This window comes from Marmota flaviventris, chromosome 19, assembly GCF_047511675.1.
Source record: "Marmota flaviventris isolate mMarFla1 chromosome 19, mMarFla1.hap1, whole genome shotgun sequence".
NCBI lineage: Eukaryota > Metazoa > Chordata > Mammalia > Rodentia > Sciuridae > Marmota > Marmota flaviventris.
Genome location: NC_092516.1, coordinates 31,577,269 through 31,593,764, shown reverse-complemented (window position 1 = coordinate 31,593,764; position 16,496 = coordinate 31,577,269). Strand labels below are relative to the sequence as shown.

At 36.6% G+C, this 16,496-nt stretch overlaps 1 pseudogene; it reads left to right on the top strand.

Moving 5' to 3' along the window:
- The first annotated feature begins 2,214 nt into the window (after positions 1–2,214).
- LOC139702888 (cytochrome P450 3A21-like) overlaps positions 2,215–16,496 on the top strand; it is a 251,432-nt pseudogene continuing 237,150 nt past the window's right edge.

Sequence of the window (16,496 nt, the reverse complement as noted above, 5' to 3'; positions counted from 1 at the left end):
AAATCCCAACTGCATTTCTTGTAGAAATAGGTAAAGCAATCATGAAATTCATATGGAAAAACAAAAGACCCAGAATAGCAAAAGCAATTCTAAGCAGGAAGTGTGAATCTGGAGGTATAGCGATACCAGAGTTCAAACTGTAGTACAAAGCAATAGTAACAAAAACAGCGTGGCACTGGTACCAAAACAGGCAGGTGGACCAATGGTACAGAATAGAGGACACAGAAACCAATCCACAAAATTACAACTTTCTTATATTTGATAAAGGGGCTAAAAGCATGCAATGGAGGAAGGATAGCATCTTCAACAAATGGTGCTGGCAAAATTGGAAATCCATATGCAATAAAATGAAACTGAATCCCTTTCTCTCGCCATGCACAAAAGTTAACTCAAAATGGATCAAGGAGCTAGATATCAAATCAGAGACACTGCGCCTGATAGAAGAAAAAGTTGGCTCCGATCTACATACTGTGGGGTCAGGCTCCAAATTCCTTAATAGGACGCCCATAGCCCAAGAGTTAATAACAAGAATAAATAAATGGGACTTACATAAACTAAAAAGTTTTTTCTCAGCAAGAGAAACAATAAGAGAGGTAAACAGAGAGCCTACATCCTGGGAACAAATTTTTACCCCTCACACTTCAGATAGAGCCCTAATATCCAGAATATACAAAGAACTCAAAAAATTAAACAATAAGATAACAAATAACCCAATCAACAAATGGGCCAAGGACCTGAACAGACACTTCACAGAGGAGGACATACAATCAATCAACAAGTACATGAAAAAATGCTCACCATCTCTAGCAGTCAGAGAAATGCAAATCAAAACCACCCTAAGATACCATCTCACTCCAGTAAGATTGGCAGCCATTACGAAGTCAAACAACAATAAGTGTTGGCGAGGATGTGGGGAAAAGGGTACTCTTGTACACTGCTGGTGGGACTGAAAATTGGTAAGGCCAATCTGGAAAGCAGTATGGAGATACCTGGGAAAGCTGGGAATGGATCCACCATTTGACCCAGCTATCGCCCTCCTCGGACTATTCCATGAGGATCTTAAAAGAGCATACTATAGGGATACTGCCACATCAATGATCATAGCGGCACAATTCACAATAGCTAGACTGTGGAACCAACCCAGATGCCCTTCAATAGATGAATGGATAAAAAAAATGTGGCATTTATACACAATGGAGTATTATACAGGCCTAAAAAATGACAAAATCATAGAATTTGCAGGGAAATGGATGGCATTAGAGCAGATTATGCTAAGCGAAGCTAGCCAATCCTTAAAAAACAAATGCCAAATGTCTTCTTTGATATAAATAGAGCAACTAAGAACAGAACAGGGAGGAAAAGATTAACATTAAACAAAGACGAGTGGGGGAGAGAAAGGGAGAGAGAAGGGAAAGCATATGGAAATGGTAGGAGAACCTCAATATTACACAAAATTACATAGAAGAGGATGTGAGGGGAAAGGGGGGGGGGAACAAGGGAGAGAATTGAACAACAGCAGATGAGGTAGAGAGGGATGATGGGAGGGGAGGGGAGTGGGGATAATAGGGGAAAGGAAAGGTAGCAGAATACATCAGTCACTAATATGCCATTATGTAAAAATGTGAGTGTGTAACCGATGTGATTCTGCAATTTGTATTTGGGGTAAAAATGGGAGTTCATAACCCAATTGAGTCAAATGTATGAAAGATGATATATCATGAGCTTTGTAATGTTTTGAACAACCAATAAAAAAAAAAGAAGCAATAACCTTTGGGCATAATGATAACACTTATTGAAGTTTTTTAAAAAATATATAATTTTTAATTGTAGGTGGACATAATATCTCTATTTCATTTTTATGTGTTGCTGAAGTTTGAACGCAGTGCCTCACATATGCTAGGTGAGCACTCTAACACTGAGCCACAACCCCAGCACCATCGAAGTTTTTAATAGATAATTTTTTTTTATAAAATCTGAGCTCAAAGATCAAAATAGGCATGTCCTCATGACTCACTGCCAACTGTCAAGGTGGAGGGGTCACCTGGCTTCTGCAATAGTGGGTGGAAGCACAGATAGTTTTTTCTATTGGTTGAACACCCAGCCCCACCTCCTAACCCAGCATATAAATATGCCAGTTTGACTTCATTGAATCACATCTGCTCACAGAATGCAAGCTTGGTACTTCTAGATCACATATCTGGAAGGACAGTAGTGATGGACCTGATCCCAAACTTTTCCATGGAAACCTGGGTTCTCCTGGGAATCAGCCTGTTGCTCCTCTATCTGTGAGTAACTGTTCCAGTTTCTCGCCTCTTGAAACCTCCCATTTCTGTGACTAGGAGGTTTAGTGATATGATTTGATTTGGAGGATGAACTTTGGAGTGAGTCTCAGTTTGAACCTAGATTAATCAACCAGAGGAGTTCAGTAGATGCAGATTACAAACAACTGCACACCTTCAGAAAAGCGATGCACCCTTTGCAAACTTTCAGAATTCTGGGGGTAAAGAGGGTTCTTCACAAGTTTCTGTGTCATTGTTTATCTTTTGTGTTCTATGTGCATGACAAGAGATGTGTAGGAGGCTTGTCTCCTGTGGAACAGGTGGTTCCTGCTCCTCCTCCCACGTCCCAGCACCATTTGTAAAATGCACCAAGTGCACCCCAGGTGCTACCACAGGCTCAGACTCAGTTCTTCCCTCTGTTCTCTTCCCTTTCCCTGGAATAGCCCTCCTCCAAAAACTCAAATGCTCCACCCTGCAATATGCAACTACTGCTGAATGATGAAACTATTGAGCAACGACCTGGGAGAAACTTGGAACTTTTATTCCTTAAGTTAGCATTAGTATAGAGATTTGTTTCTGCGTGGATTTGAAATCTAATGACAGCTTCAAGAGACAGAAGTTTCCAAGCCCATTTTGTATTTTAGATATTTGCTTATGAAATTCCAGTAAAGGAGTATGAATAAAACCATCTAGTAGAAGAATTCCTTTAAATAGTGGGATTCCTGGGCTATGGTTGTGGCTCAGTGGTAGAGAGCTCATCTGGCATATGTGAGGCACTGGGTTCAATCCTCAATACCACATAAAAATAAATAAATAAAATAAAGGTATTATATCTGCCTATGACTATAAAAATATTTTAAAAAATAGTGGGATTCCTGATTTCATGGAGCATGGGAAGAGGGTAGTTACTTATTTCTGACTGAGTGTAGAAGACATTGCCCCAAGGAGACCTTTGACTTCTAACTTAACTCCACTTTTACAAGAATAGGCATTCATAATGATGTGAAAATAGAAAATATAAACCTGGTTGTAACAATTGAAGGAAAGGGTAGTATTCAGGCTTTTGTTGCATCTATTTTCCCTCCAGTGGCATTTTAAAATTAATGAAAATGTCTTAATTTTATTCTGTTCAATAGTACAATTTCTTTGAGGTAAGTTCCTTATGTTCCTTCTGAAGGTCAAAATAGGACCCTTGGATTTTGTATTTGTGAAAACTAACCTATTTAAAAATGACCTCATCTTTTTTGAACAATTGAAGGAATATTAATCTAATACATACAATCATGATGTAGATTGCACATGTCTTTAAATATACCTGCCCAGCAGGTTATTCTTACTCAACAGTTTCCCATATGCAAGTGTTCTTAATCTATTACAGCAGATGAGAAAGGGAGAATGTGGACCAGGGATGCAATAAAAGGCATCCAGATAGGAGTTATGAGAAAGTGGGAGATACTCCTGCCTGCTCAGGGAAGAAGTCCCAGAGTGGGGACAGCCCCACTGGAGGCCACTAAAGGGGCCAACATGATGGCATCAAGTCAACTTCCTAAACTGACACCAGTGAGTGAAGTGACCTGGAAGAAATATAGTCTGAATGGCTCAGGAATTTTTAAACTCATGTTTGGGGACTTATATCAGATATTCACTATAGCATTGGGAGCTTAATGATGGAACTTTACAATAATCAGCTGCTTTGAGTTAACTATTATGACTTTTGTGGTCTCTGAGGAAATGTGAGAGAGGAGATGATGAGCAGATGTAATTAGGGCCATTGGAGTTTTTGTTGTTATTTATGGCCTACATGTTACCTGCCTGGCTTCACTGTTCCCATTCTTGATCAGTGACTCGTGAGCCAATATATAACACACAGTCACAATCCCTTGACCTGGATTTCTCTTCCACTTTATAGATATGGGACCTATTCACATGGATATTTTAAGAAGCTGGGAATTCCAGGGCCAACACCTCTGCCTTTTTTTGGAACTCTTCTTAATTATCGCCGGGTGAGTGTCATTTGAGCTCCCTGTTTTGCCTCTTTTGGTTGCAAACACCTGCTTAGTTATATCAGTAGAAATTTAGCTCCGTGAGAGAAGTTTTGAGATTTCAAGCTTCAGAAACTGTGTGAGGGCCCCATCCAAAGCACAGTCAGGTTTATCCTGGGGCTCTGTTTACAACTCCTCATAGTGTCAGGTTCACTTCTGTTGATGAGCTCAGGACTCTGGCACATTAACAGTGTAAGCTGTGGACTTTATGTTCAGACTATTAGCATTCTCAAGAATTTTCTGTGTTTCTCAGTGCAGATTCTAGGAAGATACACTCATATCTCTGGGATGCTTTATTTGTACAGCTAAAATATTACAAATGAAAGTTAGCATGAGGAAGATTAATAGCTTAGTTTTTATGATGAAAACTCACACCCAGTGTCTAACTATATGTGTACTATGTGCAGATAGGTAGTATCTCACCTTTTCCAAGTTAAGCTCCAACACAGGAAGGCAAGTCCACTTTTATTTGCTCACTATGTCACTTACTTACTCAACGACATGATTGTGAAAACATAAATCTCCTTTGTTAGAGGAGGTTGCTGGTGTCTTTACACCCTAATTCTACCAGAAAACATGAGATAAATTAAAACGATACTTGATGAGGAGATAAAAGATCATGCATGGCCCTGGGAAACACTCATTTTCTCTCACTCTGGGTTTCCTCATGTGCCTATGGAAATCATAATTCAGAAGGTCCCAGTATTTCTGAGACAACACAAGCAGACGAAGAAATACTGCAGAAGAGAAGCATGTTGTGTTCATAGACAAGGGAAATTGGTTGATTATGTATAATAGAGAAAATTCAACTGACTTTACATATTTTATTTCAAATATTGCATATTTTCTCTTTTCTCCTCAGAAGCCTCTGAATAAGAGCTTCTCTCTAACCACCTGTTAGGAACAGCAAGCCTGATTTCATGGGATTTGGGTCATTTGATGCAATGTCAGTACATTTGCAACAATAATGTAATTTCATTTTGTTCTTCTTCCTAGGGTGTGTCTAATTTTGACACAGAATGTTATAAAAAGTATGGAAAAACATGGGGGTGAGTATTCTGGAAATTTCTCTTTGGTAGACTTGTTATGATGTGGCGCCCCAATGCGTGAGGACAACCTCAGCCCAGAACATTTGGGATGCAACCCTCTGTGCTGCAAAGTCCTTGGAGGCTTGTCCTGCCAAAGGTCATGCATGTCACCAGGAGTCTGGGTCTACAGTTTGATTTAGATTGAGAATGTTTCATATTTTGGCTTTTCTCCTGCTTTTGATGACCCAGAGTCTCCAGCCTTACTTTGTGTCCAATGTCTGGCTATTCCTATCTTCCTCATTTTTCTTTCTTTTTGACCCCTTTAGATGAATAAAATGTATTATTTGAGAACTTTTTAAAAAAATCATAAGCTTATAAATCTGTGGCATCATCTCTTTCCTCCACTGATTTCCTTTTAATTTAAAGACAAAATTCCCTTATTTAAATTTCAGATTTAATGTATGCTTTTGAACAAAAGGCTGGGAGGTACTGGGAAGCAGATGGGAAATTATTTCTGCTCAGCTTTTCATTTCCTTATTTTCTTTCTTCTTTTTAATTGTCATAATTATTGTTGCTTATATGCCATTTTTAAGTTTTCATTGTTGACTTTTCAAGGAAGCATTTCTTTCTCTCTTTCATCCATTTGATGTTAAGACCAGACATAGGATGGGGTTCCATCAGTGAGTTCCCTGGTGGATTGATGGGGTTTATATTGGAGGGTGGCCTCAGCTAACTGTAGCAACTATTCCCTTTAGAGCTGGTGGGGGTTCGGTGGGAGCCATAGAAGAGGTGTAATCATTTTGCTCTACACTAAAAATAGTGGTAGAAGACATTGACTCTTCTTCTCTATCTTCTCTCATCAATCCACAGAAAGCCACAGGGCTGGCCAGAGTGTTCTGCTCAGTTGACATGGCCCATAGATACTATGTGATCCAAGGACACAACATACCCCACTGGATCTCCAAATTCCCCATTTCAGCTACCACTTGCAAAACTTAGTAATTGTGAGGAGTTAGTCAATTATCTGCCTTCAATTTTCACAAACCTATATTTTTACATATAAAAAGTTTTGGAGACTTGGGCTGAGGCTGTATCTCAGTGGTAACGCACTTGCCTAGCATGTGTGAGGCACTGGGTTTGATCCTTAGCACCATATGAAAATAAACAAATAAAGGCTTCTGTCCACCTATAATTACAAAAATAAGTAAATAAGGAAATAAACAAATACATAAATAAGTTATGGAAAGTAGTATGGGTAACACTATTGTATTTGCCATCTAGATTTAACAAGTGTTCCAATGCTATTTCTAATTATGATCTCTTAGAGGGTGTATTTTGTCTCTAAGTTTCTCTTCCTACCTACTTTACCTACATTACCCTTTATGCTATGAAGACTCCAGTGGTTTCTGTGGTCAGAATCCCCAACCAGAACTTCATGTTGCTATGTTTTGTAGGAGTAGGCAGGTAGAATAGATAACATCAAGATCAAAGTCTGGATTCCTGCTGCAGAATCTGGCCTGTTAGATTTAATCAGCTTTGCTTTCCCAACACAGCCTGTTCGAAGGTTCACAACCTGTTTTGGCTACTACGGAGCCCAGCATTATCAAAACAGTGCTGATCAAAGAATGTTATTCTGTCTTCACCAACCGGCGGGTAAGCACTCACTTTTCAACATTTTAACATTTATTTATATTTTTAAGTTTTTATTTGTTCTTTTTAGTTATACATGACTCTAGAATGTATTTTGACATATTATACATACATGAAGTACAACTTCCATCCTTGTGTTTGTGCATAATGTGGAGTTTCACTAGTTGTGTATTCACAAATGAACATAGGAAAGTTATGTCTGATTAATTCTACAGTCTTTCCTATTCCCATCCCCTCACCCTTCCTTTAGTTCCCCTTTGTCTAATCCAAAGTAACATTTATTTATTTATTTATTTATTTATATAATTTATTAATTCAATTTTTATCCTGAGATATTTACAAATTCAGAGGGCATTCCTTGCCAAAAAATTACCAGGTAGTTTCATGTATAATATATTCTGCTTTACCCAATGATAATTTCTTACATGACTATAAATTTATTAAGTTCTTGTTCCTATAGTAACAGGAAATTGATACAATCTAGGCTTTTTATTTTCATTTTTTCTGTTTTGTGTGCCTATATGAATGAGTGTGCAGCTCTGTCCAAATGTATCACTTGCCTACATTTGTGTAGATTTAGATTATGTTATTAATGTGTTTTTCACCAATTCTTCATTATCCTTAGAAATGTGCCTGACTTCTTGTGTGGTGACCACATTGGACAAAGATTGCACCTACAAATAGGGAAAATCCTATCTGTATTTCTTTTATTTATTTGTTTTTCTTTTCCTCTGACATCAGCTGGGAGTTCCAGTGTGAAGTTGAGTAAGAGCCAGGAGAGTGAACTTTTGAAGGATATAGACTTTAATCTTCCAAAGTTTACCCCAATTTTAGATGAGGCTAATGTGTGTGTGTGTGTGTGGATTCCCATACAATCTCTATCTTCACTTTTTAAAAACTTTGGGGGTAGGGATATAGCTCAGTTGGTAGAGTGCTTGCATCGCAGGCACAGGACCTGGGGTTCAATCCAAAGTTTAAAAACTTTGATTAATATATGATAATTGTGCATAATAATTGGATTTGCTGGGATCTTCAATAATGCATATATTGCACACTGCTCAAATACAACCTCTATTTACTTGCCTTCCACATACCCCTTCCCAGCATGTACAAATCACTAATCTACACTCAGATGAATGCTTTTACTTGTCTTTCTGTATATGAATGAGCAGACGTTGTTGAATTTTTCCTGATGCTTGGTAGAAAGCATTCAGTTTGCCACCAGTAAGTATATTGTTCGCTGAAAATTGTTTTTTGTGGAATCTCTGTCAAGTTAAAGAAGCTTCCCTCTGCTCCTAATCCCCTAAATATTTACAGTGAATGAGTGCTGGAAGCATACATTTTTTGGTGGTGGTGGTGTACTGGGGATTGAACTCAGGGATACTAGACCACGGAGCCAAATTCCTGGTCCTATGTTGTACTTTATTTAGAGACAGGGTCTCACTGAGTTGCTTAGCACCTCAACATTGCTGAGGCTGGCTTTGAACTTGTGATCCTCCTGTCTCAGACTCCTGAGCTGCCGGGATTACAGGCATGTACCATGCACCAGTGTGCCTGGCTGGAAGCATACATTTTAACACAAAAATATATTTTAGATGATGGACCTAAATTTCAAGAGTTTTACTTTGGTAGTCTAGCACCCAGGTGAAAAATAGAATTATCTTTCTTTTCTCCTCTGCCTTTTAGAAAATACTGAACGAACTTCCATTAATAACTTGTGTTTTTTTTTCCTGTATTACACTTATATTCCAAATCCTTTAAGTTTCAAATATTATTATTTTTAAAATTATCATACCTAGGTACCCCTTTATCAAGATGCTTATGCTGTAAATGCATGTAAAGACAGAACTGATTGTAAGTAACATATGGTTGACAAAAAACATCTGGTATCTGTCACCAATCCATTTGTGCTCTGCATAGCCCTGGAGCTTGTACTAGGTCTTCTTAAGTCTTCTTCCTGTCTATTCCCCTGGAAAAAAGTTTCCAACCAAGTGGAAATTTTGCATCTAAACAAAGGTTGGAAAATAAAATCCAAATATGGTGTGATGTCCCTGGGTGTCTCTTCCAAACTCTCAGGAGGTAGGCACTTGCAATCAATATTATTGAGTGTCTGACATAGGGCCAGATAACTAGTATGCAGTCATTAAGCATTTTTTTAAATAAATGATACTTATTTAACAACTTTTACAACAGTGGAAACCTCCACATTTATGTAGGACAAAATCTCTTTTCCTTTGGGCTCTAGGATCTTGGTCCAATGGGATTTATGAAAAAAGCCATCTCCTTGTCAGAGGATGAAGAGTGGAAGAGATTGAGAACTTTGCTGTCTCCAACCTTCACCAGTGGAAAACTCAAGGAGGTAAGGAGGGCTTTTCATTGAAAACATAGAGAATAAATCTGGGGATGGGTAGAAAATGAGAAAGATAGTAGTCCCTTTTAAAGGGATAATTCTCTGAATTTGAACTTCCTAGAAATGTTCTTTTGTCTTTATGTTTTAGAAGAGATATAGTAAGATTCATTATAAATGTCCCATACTTCTTCATCCTGGGAAAACCATAGCCTTGGGGACTGAGTCTCTCACTTAACTATGGGTGATCTTGTGTTTTGTGCGTAGATGTTCCCCATCATTAACCAGTATGGAGATGTGCTGGTGAAAAACATGAGAATGGAATCAGAGAAGGGCAAGTTTATCAACTTGAAAGAGTAAGTAGCAGGGCAGCTCTGGCATTCCAAGCTCCACCAGGAGCCCCTCCAACTGCCTGCCACAGACTGAATTCCAAATGTTGAGCCAGTGCAATGAGCAGACAAAAGCAAGTTTGGAGTCCCAACTCCAACTTCTCATCCAAGAAAGGACTTCTCCCAGGGGGAGACAGGGCAGCTGGGGAGAAAGGATCTCTCCTGTATCCACCAAGGTTTGTTTGGCTACTGTTTATGACTTTGGATACACTAGAAGACAAAATACTGTCAAGGTCAAGGTCACCTTTTTGAGCCCCCTAGGAAGACTCAGTTATTCCACCCTTGTCCTGCTGAAGCTCAGTTTGTACACAACTGTCATCATCTACATTCTATTTGTGCTACTGTAGTGTGTCTGATTATGAATCTTATCCCTGTGTGGGTGAACTTCTTGAGTTCAGAGGTGATTCTAAGTCACCTCACTGTCCCTATCACTTCTGGAACAAGGGCAGTACCTCATTTTAACCTCATGAAGACCTCATGGTCAGTGTGAAGAGATCATAGACTGATCTGATGGTCCAGCAGATAACTGTTGACAGTGTGGGGCTCAATGCTTGTCTTGCTTGGGCACATGAACTTACTCCTACTTCTTGCTGCATGTGTAGTGGAAGGATTGGGAAGAGGCACTGATTTTAACTTTCCATATCTTTCTCTATTCAGCATCTTTGGGGCCTACAGCATGGATGTGATCACTGCTACATCATTTGGAGTGAACATTGATTCCCTCAACAACCCACAAGATCCCTTTGTGGAGAAAGTCAAGAAGCTTTTAAGATTTGATTTCTTTGACCCTTTGCTCTTCTCAATAAGTATGTGAACTACCATGTTATTTATTCATTCTCTCTTTTTAAACAAGAGTGTAATTGATACATAATTAATATACCTTTGGATTACCCCACTTATACAATTAAATGGTTTTCAGTACAAAGATATATGCAGCCATCACTAGTGACCATTTGTCAACTCAGAAGCAAGCTATCATTTCATTATTAACTCTCTATTCCCCAAGCCTAAGCAACCATGAATCTATTTTCTGACTCTATAGATTTGCTGATACTGTGAATTTTCTATTAATGGAATCCTAAAAGTCATGTCTGACTTCTTTCATTCATCATTGTGTTTTCAAATTCTTCCAACCTAAAGCATGTGTGAGTACTTCATTCCTTTTTTTAAAGAAATTATTTATTTGTTCTAATTAGTTATGCATGACAGCGCAATGCATTTCACTACATAATACACAAATGGAGTGCAAGTTTCCATTTCTGTACTTTTACATAAAGTAGATTCACACCATTTGAGTCATCATACATGTACCTAGGGTAATGATGTCCATCTTATTGCACCATCATTCCTATACCCATAACCCTTCCCTTCCCTTTCCTTTCCTTTTCCCTATCCAAAGTTCCTCCATTCCTCTAATGACCAACTCCCATTACGGATCAGCATCTAATTATGAGAGAAAATATTTGGCCTTAGGTTTTTTGGGATTGGGTTACTTCACTGAGCATTATATTCTCCAAATCCATCCATTTATCTGAAAATTTCATGATTTTCTTCTGTTTTAATGCTGAATAATATGCCATTGTGTATATGCACCATGATTTCTTCATTCATTAATCTACTGAAAGGCATCTACTTTGGTTCCACAGTTTAGCTATTGTGAATTCAGCTGCTATAAAGATTGATGTGGCTGTGTCCCTGTAGTATGCTGATTTTAAGTCCTTTGGATATAAACTGAAGAGTGGGATAGCTGGGTCAAATGGTGGTTCCATTCCAACTTTTCTGAGGAATATCCAAACTGCTTTCCATATTGGTTGCATCAATTTGCATTCCCACCAGGAATGTAAGAGTATGCCTTTTCTCCCACATACTCACCAACATACATTCTTGCTTATATTCTTCATAACTGCCATTCTGAGAGAAGTGAGATGAAATCTTGAGAGGAGTTTTGATTTGCATTTCTGTATTTACTAGAGAAGTTAAACCTTTCTTCATATATTTGTTGACCAATTGTATAGCTTCTTCTGAGAAGTGTCTGTTCAGTTACATATCCTATTTATTGATTGGGTTATTTGTTTCCTTGGTGTTAAGTTTTTTGAGTCCTTTATATATCCTGGAAATTAGTGCTCTATATGATGTGTAGGCTGTAAAAATTTGTTCCCATTCTTTAGGCTCTCTCTTCTCCTTATTGTTTCTTTTGTTGAGAAGAAGCTTTTTAGTTTGAATCTATTTGATTCTTGATTTTATTTCTTGCGTTTTAGGAGTTTTGTTAAGGAAGTCAGAATCTAATCCAAAATAATGAAAATTTTGGCCTACTTTTTCTTCTATTTTTTAAGTGCAGGGTCTCTGGCCTAATTCTAGGTCCTTCATTCATAATGAATTAAGTTTTGTGCGTGATGAGAGATAGGGGCTTAATTTCATTTTGCTACATATGGATTTCCAGTTTTCCCTGCATCATTTGTTGAAGTGGCCATCTTTTTTCCAATGAATGTTTTTGGCACCTTTGTCTAGTATGAGATAACTGTATTCATGTAGGTTTGTCTCTGTATCTTTTCTTCTGTACCATTGGTCTACGAATCTGTTTTGGTGCCAATATGGATTTCCAGATTTTCCAACACCATTTATTGAATAGGCTCTTTTCTCCAGGGAATGCTTTTGTCACCTTTATCTGGTATGATATAACCATATTCATGTGGGTTTGTCTCTGTGTCCTCTATTCTGTACCATTGGTATACAAGTCTATTTTTGTGCAGATACCATGACTTTTTATTACTATAGCTCTGTAGTATAGTTTAAGGTCTGGTATTGTGATGCCTCCTGCTTCACTTTTCTTGCTAAGGATTGCTTTAGATATTCTGGGTCTCTTATTTTTTGAAACACATTTTACAATGGCTTTTTCTATTTGTATGAAGAATTTCACTGGGATTTTAATAGGGATTGCATTAAATGTGTAAAATACTTCTGGTAGTATGGGATTTGCCAGAATTTAATTGAGAATGTTTACATCTATGTTCATTAGAGATAATGGTCTGAAATTTTCTTTTGTTGATGTGTCTTTGGCTGTTTTTGGAATCAGGGTGATACTGGCCTCATAGAATGAGTTTGGAATTGTTCCCTCTTTTGCTATTTCATGGAATAATTTGAGGAGTATTGGTATTAGGTCTTCTTTGAAGGTCTTGTAAGAATCTGTCTGGCTGAGGCTCTTCTTTGTATGTAGGCTTTTGGTGGTGTCTTTTATTTCCTTGCTTGAAATTGGTCTTTTTATCTTGTGTATATAATCCTGATTCCGTTTGGGTAGATCATGACTCTAGGAATTTATTGATGTCTTATATTTTCTATTTAATTGATATTTTCTATTTAATTGGAGTATAAATTTTCAAAATAGCTTCTAATTATGTTCTGTATTTCAGAATTGTCCGTCCTGATACTTCCTTTTTCATCACAGATTTTAGTAAGATCTCTCTCTCTCTCTCTCTCTCTCTCTCTCTCTCTCTCTCTCTCTCTCTTCTCTCTTTCTCTTTGTTAGTGTGACTAAGTGTTTAATTTTATTTATTTTTTTCAAAGAACCAACTTTTTATTTTGTCAATTTTTTCAGTTGTTTCTTTTCTTTCAATTTCAGTAATTTCACTTCCAATTTTAATTATTTCCTGTCTTCTACTACTTTTGGTTTTGATTTGTTCTTGTTTTGGGTGGGGCTTTGAGATGTAATGTTAGGTCATTTATTTGTTGCCTTTTATTCTTTTAAGGAATGAACTCCATGCAATGAATTTTCCTCTTAGTACTGCTTTCGTAGTGTCTCAGAGATTTCTATATGTTGTATCAGTGTTCTCGTTTACCTTTAAGAATTTTAAATCTCCTCTCTGATATCTTCTTCTATCTCTTTCTCATTCAATAGCATTATTTTTTAGCTTCCAGGTGTTGGAGTACCTTCTATTTTTCATTTTACCATTGATTTCTAATTTTACTCCATTGTCTCATAGAATGCAGTGTACTATCTCTGTTTGTTTATATTTGCTAAGATTTGCTTTGTGGCATAATATATGGTATATTTTAGAGAAGAATCCATGTGCTCTTGAGATGAAAGTGTATTTACTCATTAATGGATGAAATATTCTCTATATGTCTATTAAGTCCAAGTTATTGATTGTATTATTGAGTTCTATAGTTTCTTTGTTTAGCTTTTGTTTGGAAGATCTATTAGATCTATACTCGTTAAAGTCATCCAGTATTATTGTGTTGTGGTCTATTTTACTCTTGAAATTGAGAAGAGTTTGAAGAATGTAGATGCTCCATTGTTTGGGGGTATATGTATTTACTAGGTATTGCTGCCTTGTATAACATTTTAATGTTTACCTAATAAAGTAACTGTCAGTATGTTTTCCACAAAAGCCACACCCATCTCAAGTTCCCACCTGGAATGCACAAGGGCTCCTGTTTCTCCCTGTCCTGTCCAACACTTATTTTTCCCATTGTTTTGTTTCTAGCCATCCTCCTGGGTGTATTGTGGCATCTCATGTGGGTTTGATTTTAATTTCTATAAACTAATATGTTGAACAAGTTGAGCTATTTTTATGTCTTCTTTCTATAAAGGTCTTTTCAAGTCACAATTGTATTTCTGTTTGTAGGCGAGTTGTAAGATTTCTATATTCTGGATACAGATTCCTGATCTGATGTGTTTTGCAATTTTTTTTCTCCTAATCTACAGGTCTGGTTTGGCTTTTTGATTGTATATTTGGAAGTACCATCTTTTTATATTTATAATATATAATTTTTGTGTTTTTATTGTCTTTCTTTGGCTTCGCAATATTAGACTCCAGATCTAAAATTATAAAGGTTTACTTTCTTGCTTTTTTCCTAAGAGTTGGTTTAGTTTTATGTTTACATCTTCGGTCCATTTTTAGTTGGATGTTTTTTACAGTATGAATTCAGGGCCCAACTTAATCTTTTGTGTGTCTCTGTCTAGATGAACCAACAACATTTATTGAAAAGAGTGGTTTTTCCATATATCACTGTCATGGCACCTTTCTCAAAATTCTTTGAACCATAGACACATGGGATTATTTTTTATCAACACTACAATTCTTCTGTCAGTTTTTTTTGTCTTTGAATTTTAAGATCACAACATTTGTAAAAAAATAATAATTTGACTTCTCTTTTTCCCATTCCTTTTATTTCATTTTTTGGCCTCATTTCTCAAAGATTTCAGTTGATATATTGACTAACAGTGGTGACAGTGGACATCTTTGTCTTATTCCTTATTTTAAAGAAAATGCTTTTAGTTTTTTCTTGTCCATATGCTGTTTGGGATTTTCATATATAACATTTATGATGTTGAAGTAAATTTCTTCTATCCATTGCTACTTCAGTGTTTTTAATTTTTTATCAGTGCATTATAATTACACATAATATTGAGCTTCATTCTGACATAATTATACAAGCATGGAATATAATTTGCTCTAATTCAGTCTCCAGTATTTCCCCTGTCCCTCTCCTCTCCCTCTAACTTGTTCCTTTTCCTTTAGTCTACTGGTTTTTATTCTATTTATTTATAGTTCTTTTTAATCAATGCATTATGGATATGCAAAAAGGTAAAATTCACTGTGGTGAATTATATGCCCCCTTTATGTCATCCCAGAGCTATTGGATATTCTGATCATGGTTTCTTTTTTTCCCCTTTATTGCTGACTGAGGTTTATATATGTTGTTTCAAGTGTGAAGTTGTATCTTCCAGGTGATCTAATCTATTTGCAAGAATTCAGCTAAATTTTTATTTGATTTATTGAGATTTTTATTTCTCGGATTTTTTTGGTCTTTTCAGAATATCTCTCACATCCTGTTCTCACCCATAGTTCATTCCTTAGATCATGTTTTAGTTTATTGATAATGTCAACAATCAATTTTTTAAATTATTCACTTGGGATTTCATCAACTGCAATATCTGTGAATTTAGTATTGGAGGATAATAAGCTTTTGGAGACAGGCTGTCATCCTGTCTCCACATGTTTGCTGAGGTTATGTATTTGTGTATATGTTGAGATGGATTCCTTTTGCTCATGTATTCCTTTCATATGAGTTTAATGAATAATGAATATTTATTTCATCATTTTAAGCTCTGGTATGAAGACATATTTTAACTTTAACACATCTAATCAGTGTAATCAGTCTTGGGCTCAAGAACAAGTACCACTTTGAGAGAATAACTGCCAGTAACAGTAATAACTTAATAGCAAATCATATATTAACATACACTATAGCATTTATTACTAATGAGCTCTGCAACTCTATTAACCAAAGAGAAAAGTGAGTGAAGAGTAATATAGAGTAGGTTGAAAAGATTAAGCATTAGCAATATAGTATGGCAAACTGTATTAGAAGGGAAAAACAATAAAGAAAATAAAAAGAAAGATAAAGTGAGAGAAAGAGGAGAGAAAAAACAATGGAGCAGAGGAGAATGAAATGGAGGTGAAAGAGAAGCAGAATTGACATGGGATCCATTTCATTCAAAAAGTAAATGAATTATTTACTAAATGAAAAGTATATGAATTCCAAAAAATACATAATGAGAAGACACTGGGAATTTATGTCCAATAGTGAATGCAAGAACACTCATAGAGCTTCAGTTTTATTCCTGTTGAAGCTTTAAATTTGCAGACATTGATTTGGGGGGTTTTGATTTTAGAATCTCCCAGTTATGAAGGATTTTGTGTGACACCATTGTCATGCTGTTTGTCTGTTTTCAGCTCTGGCCCAAAGTGGCCAAACTT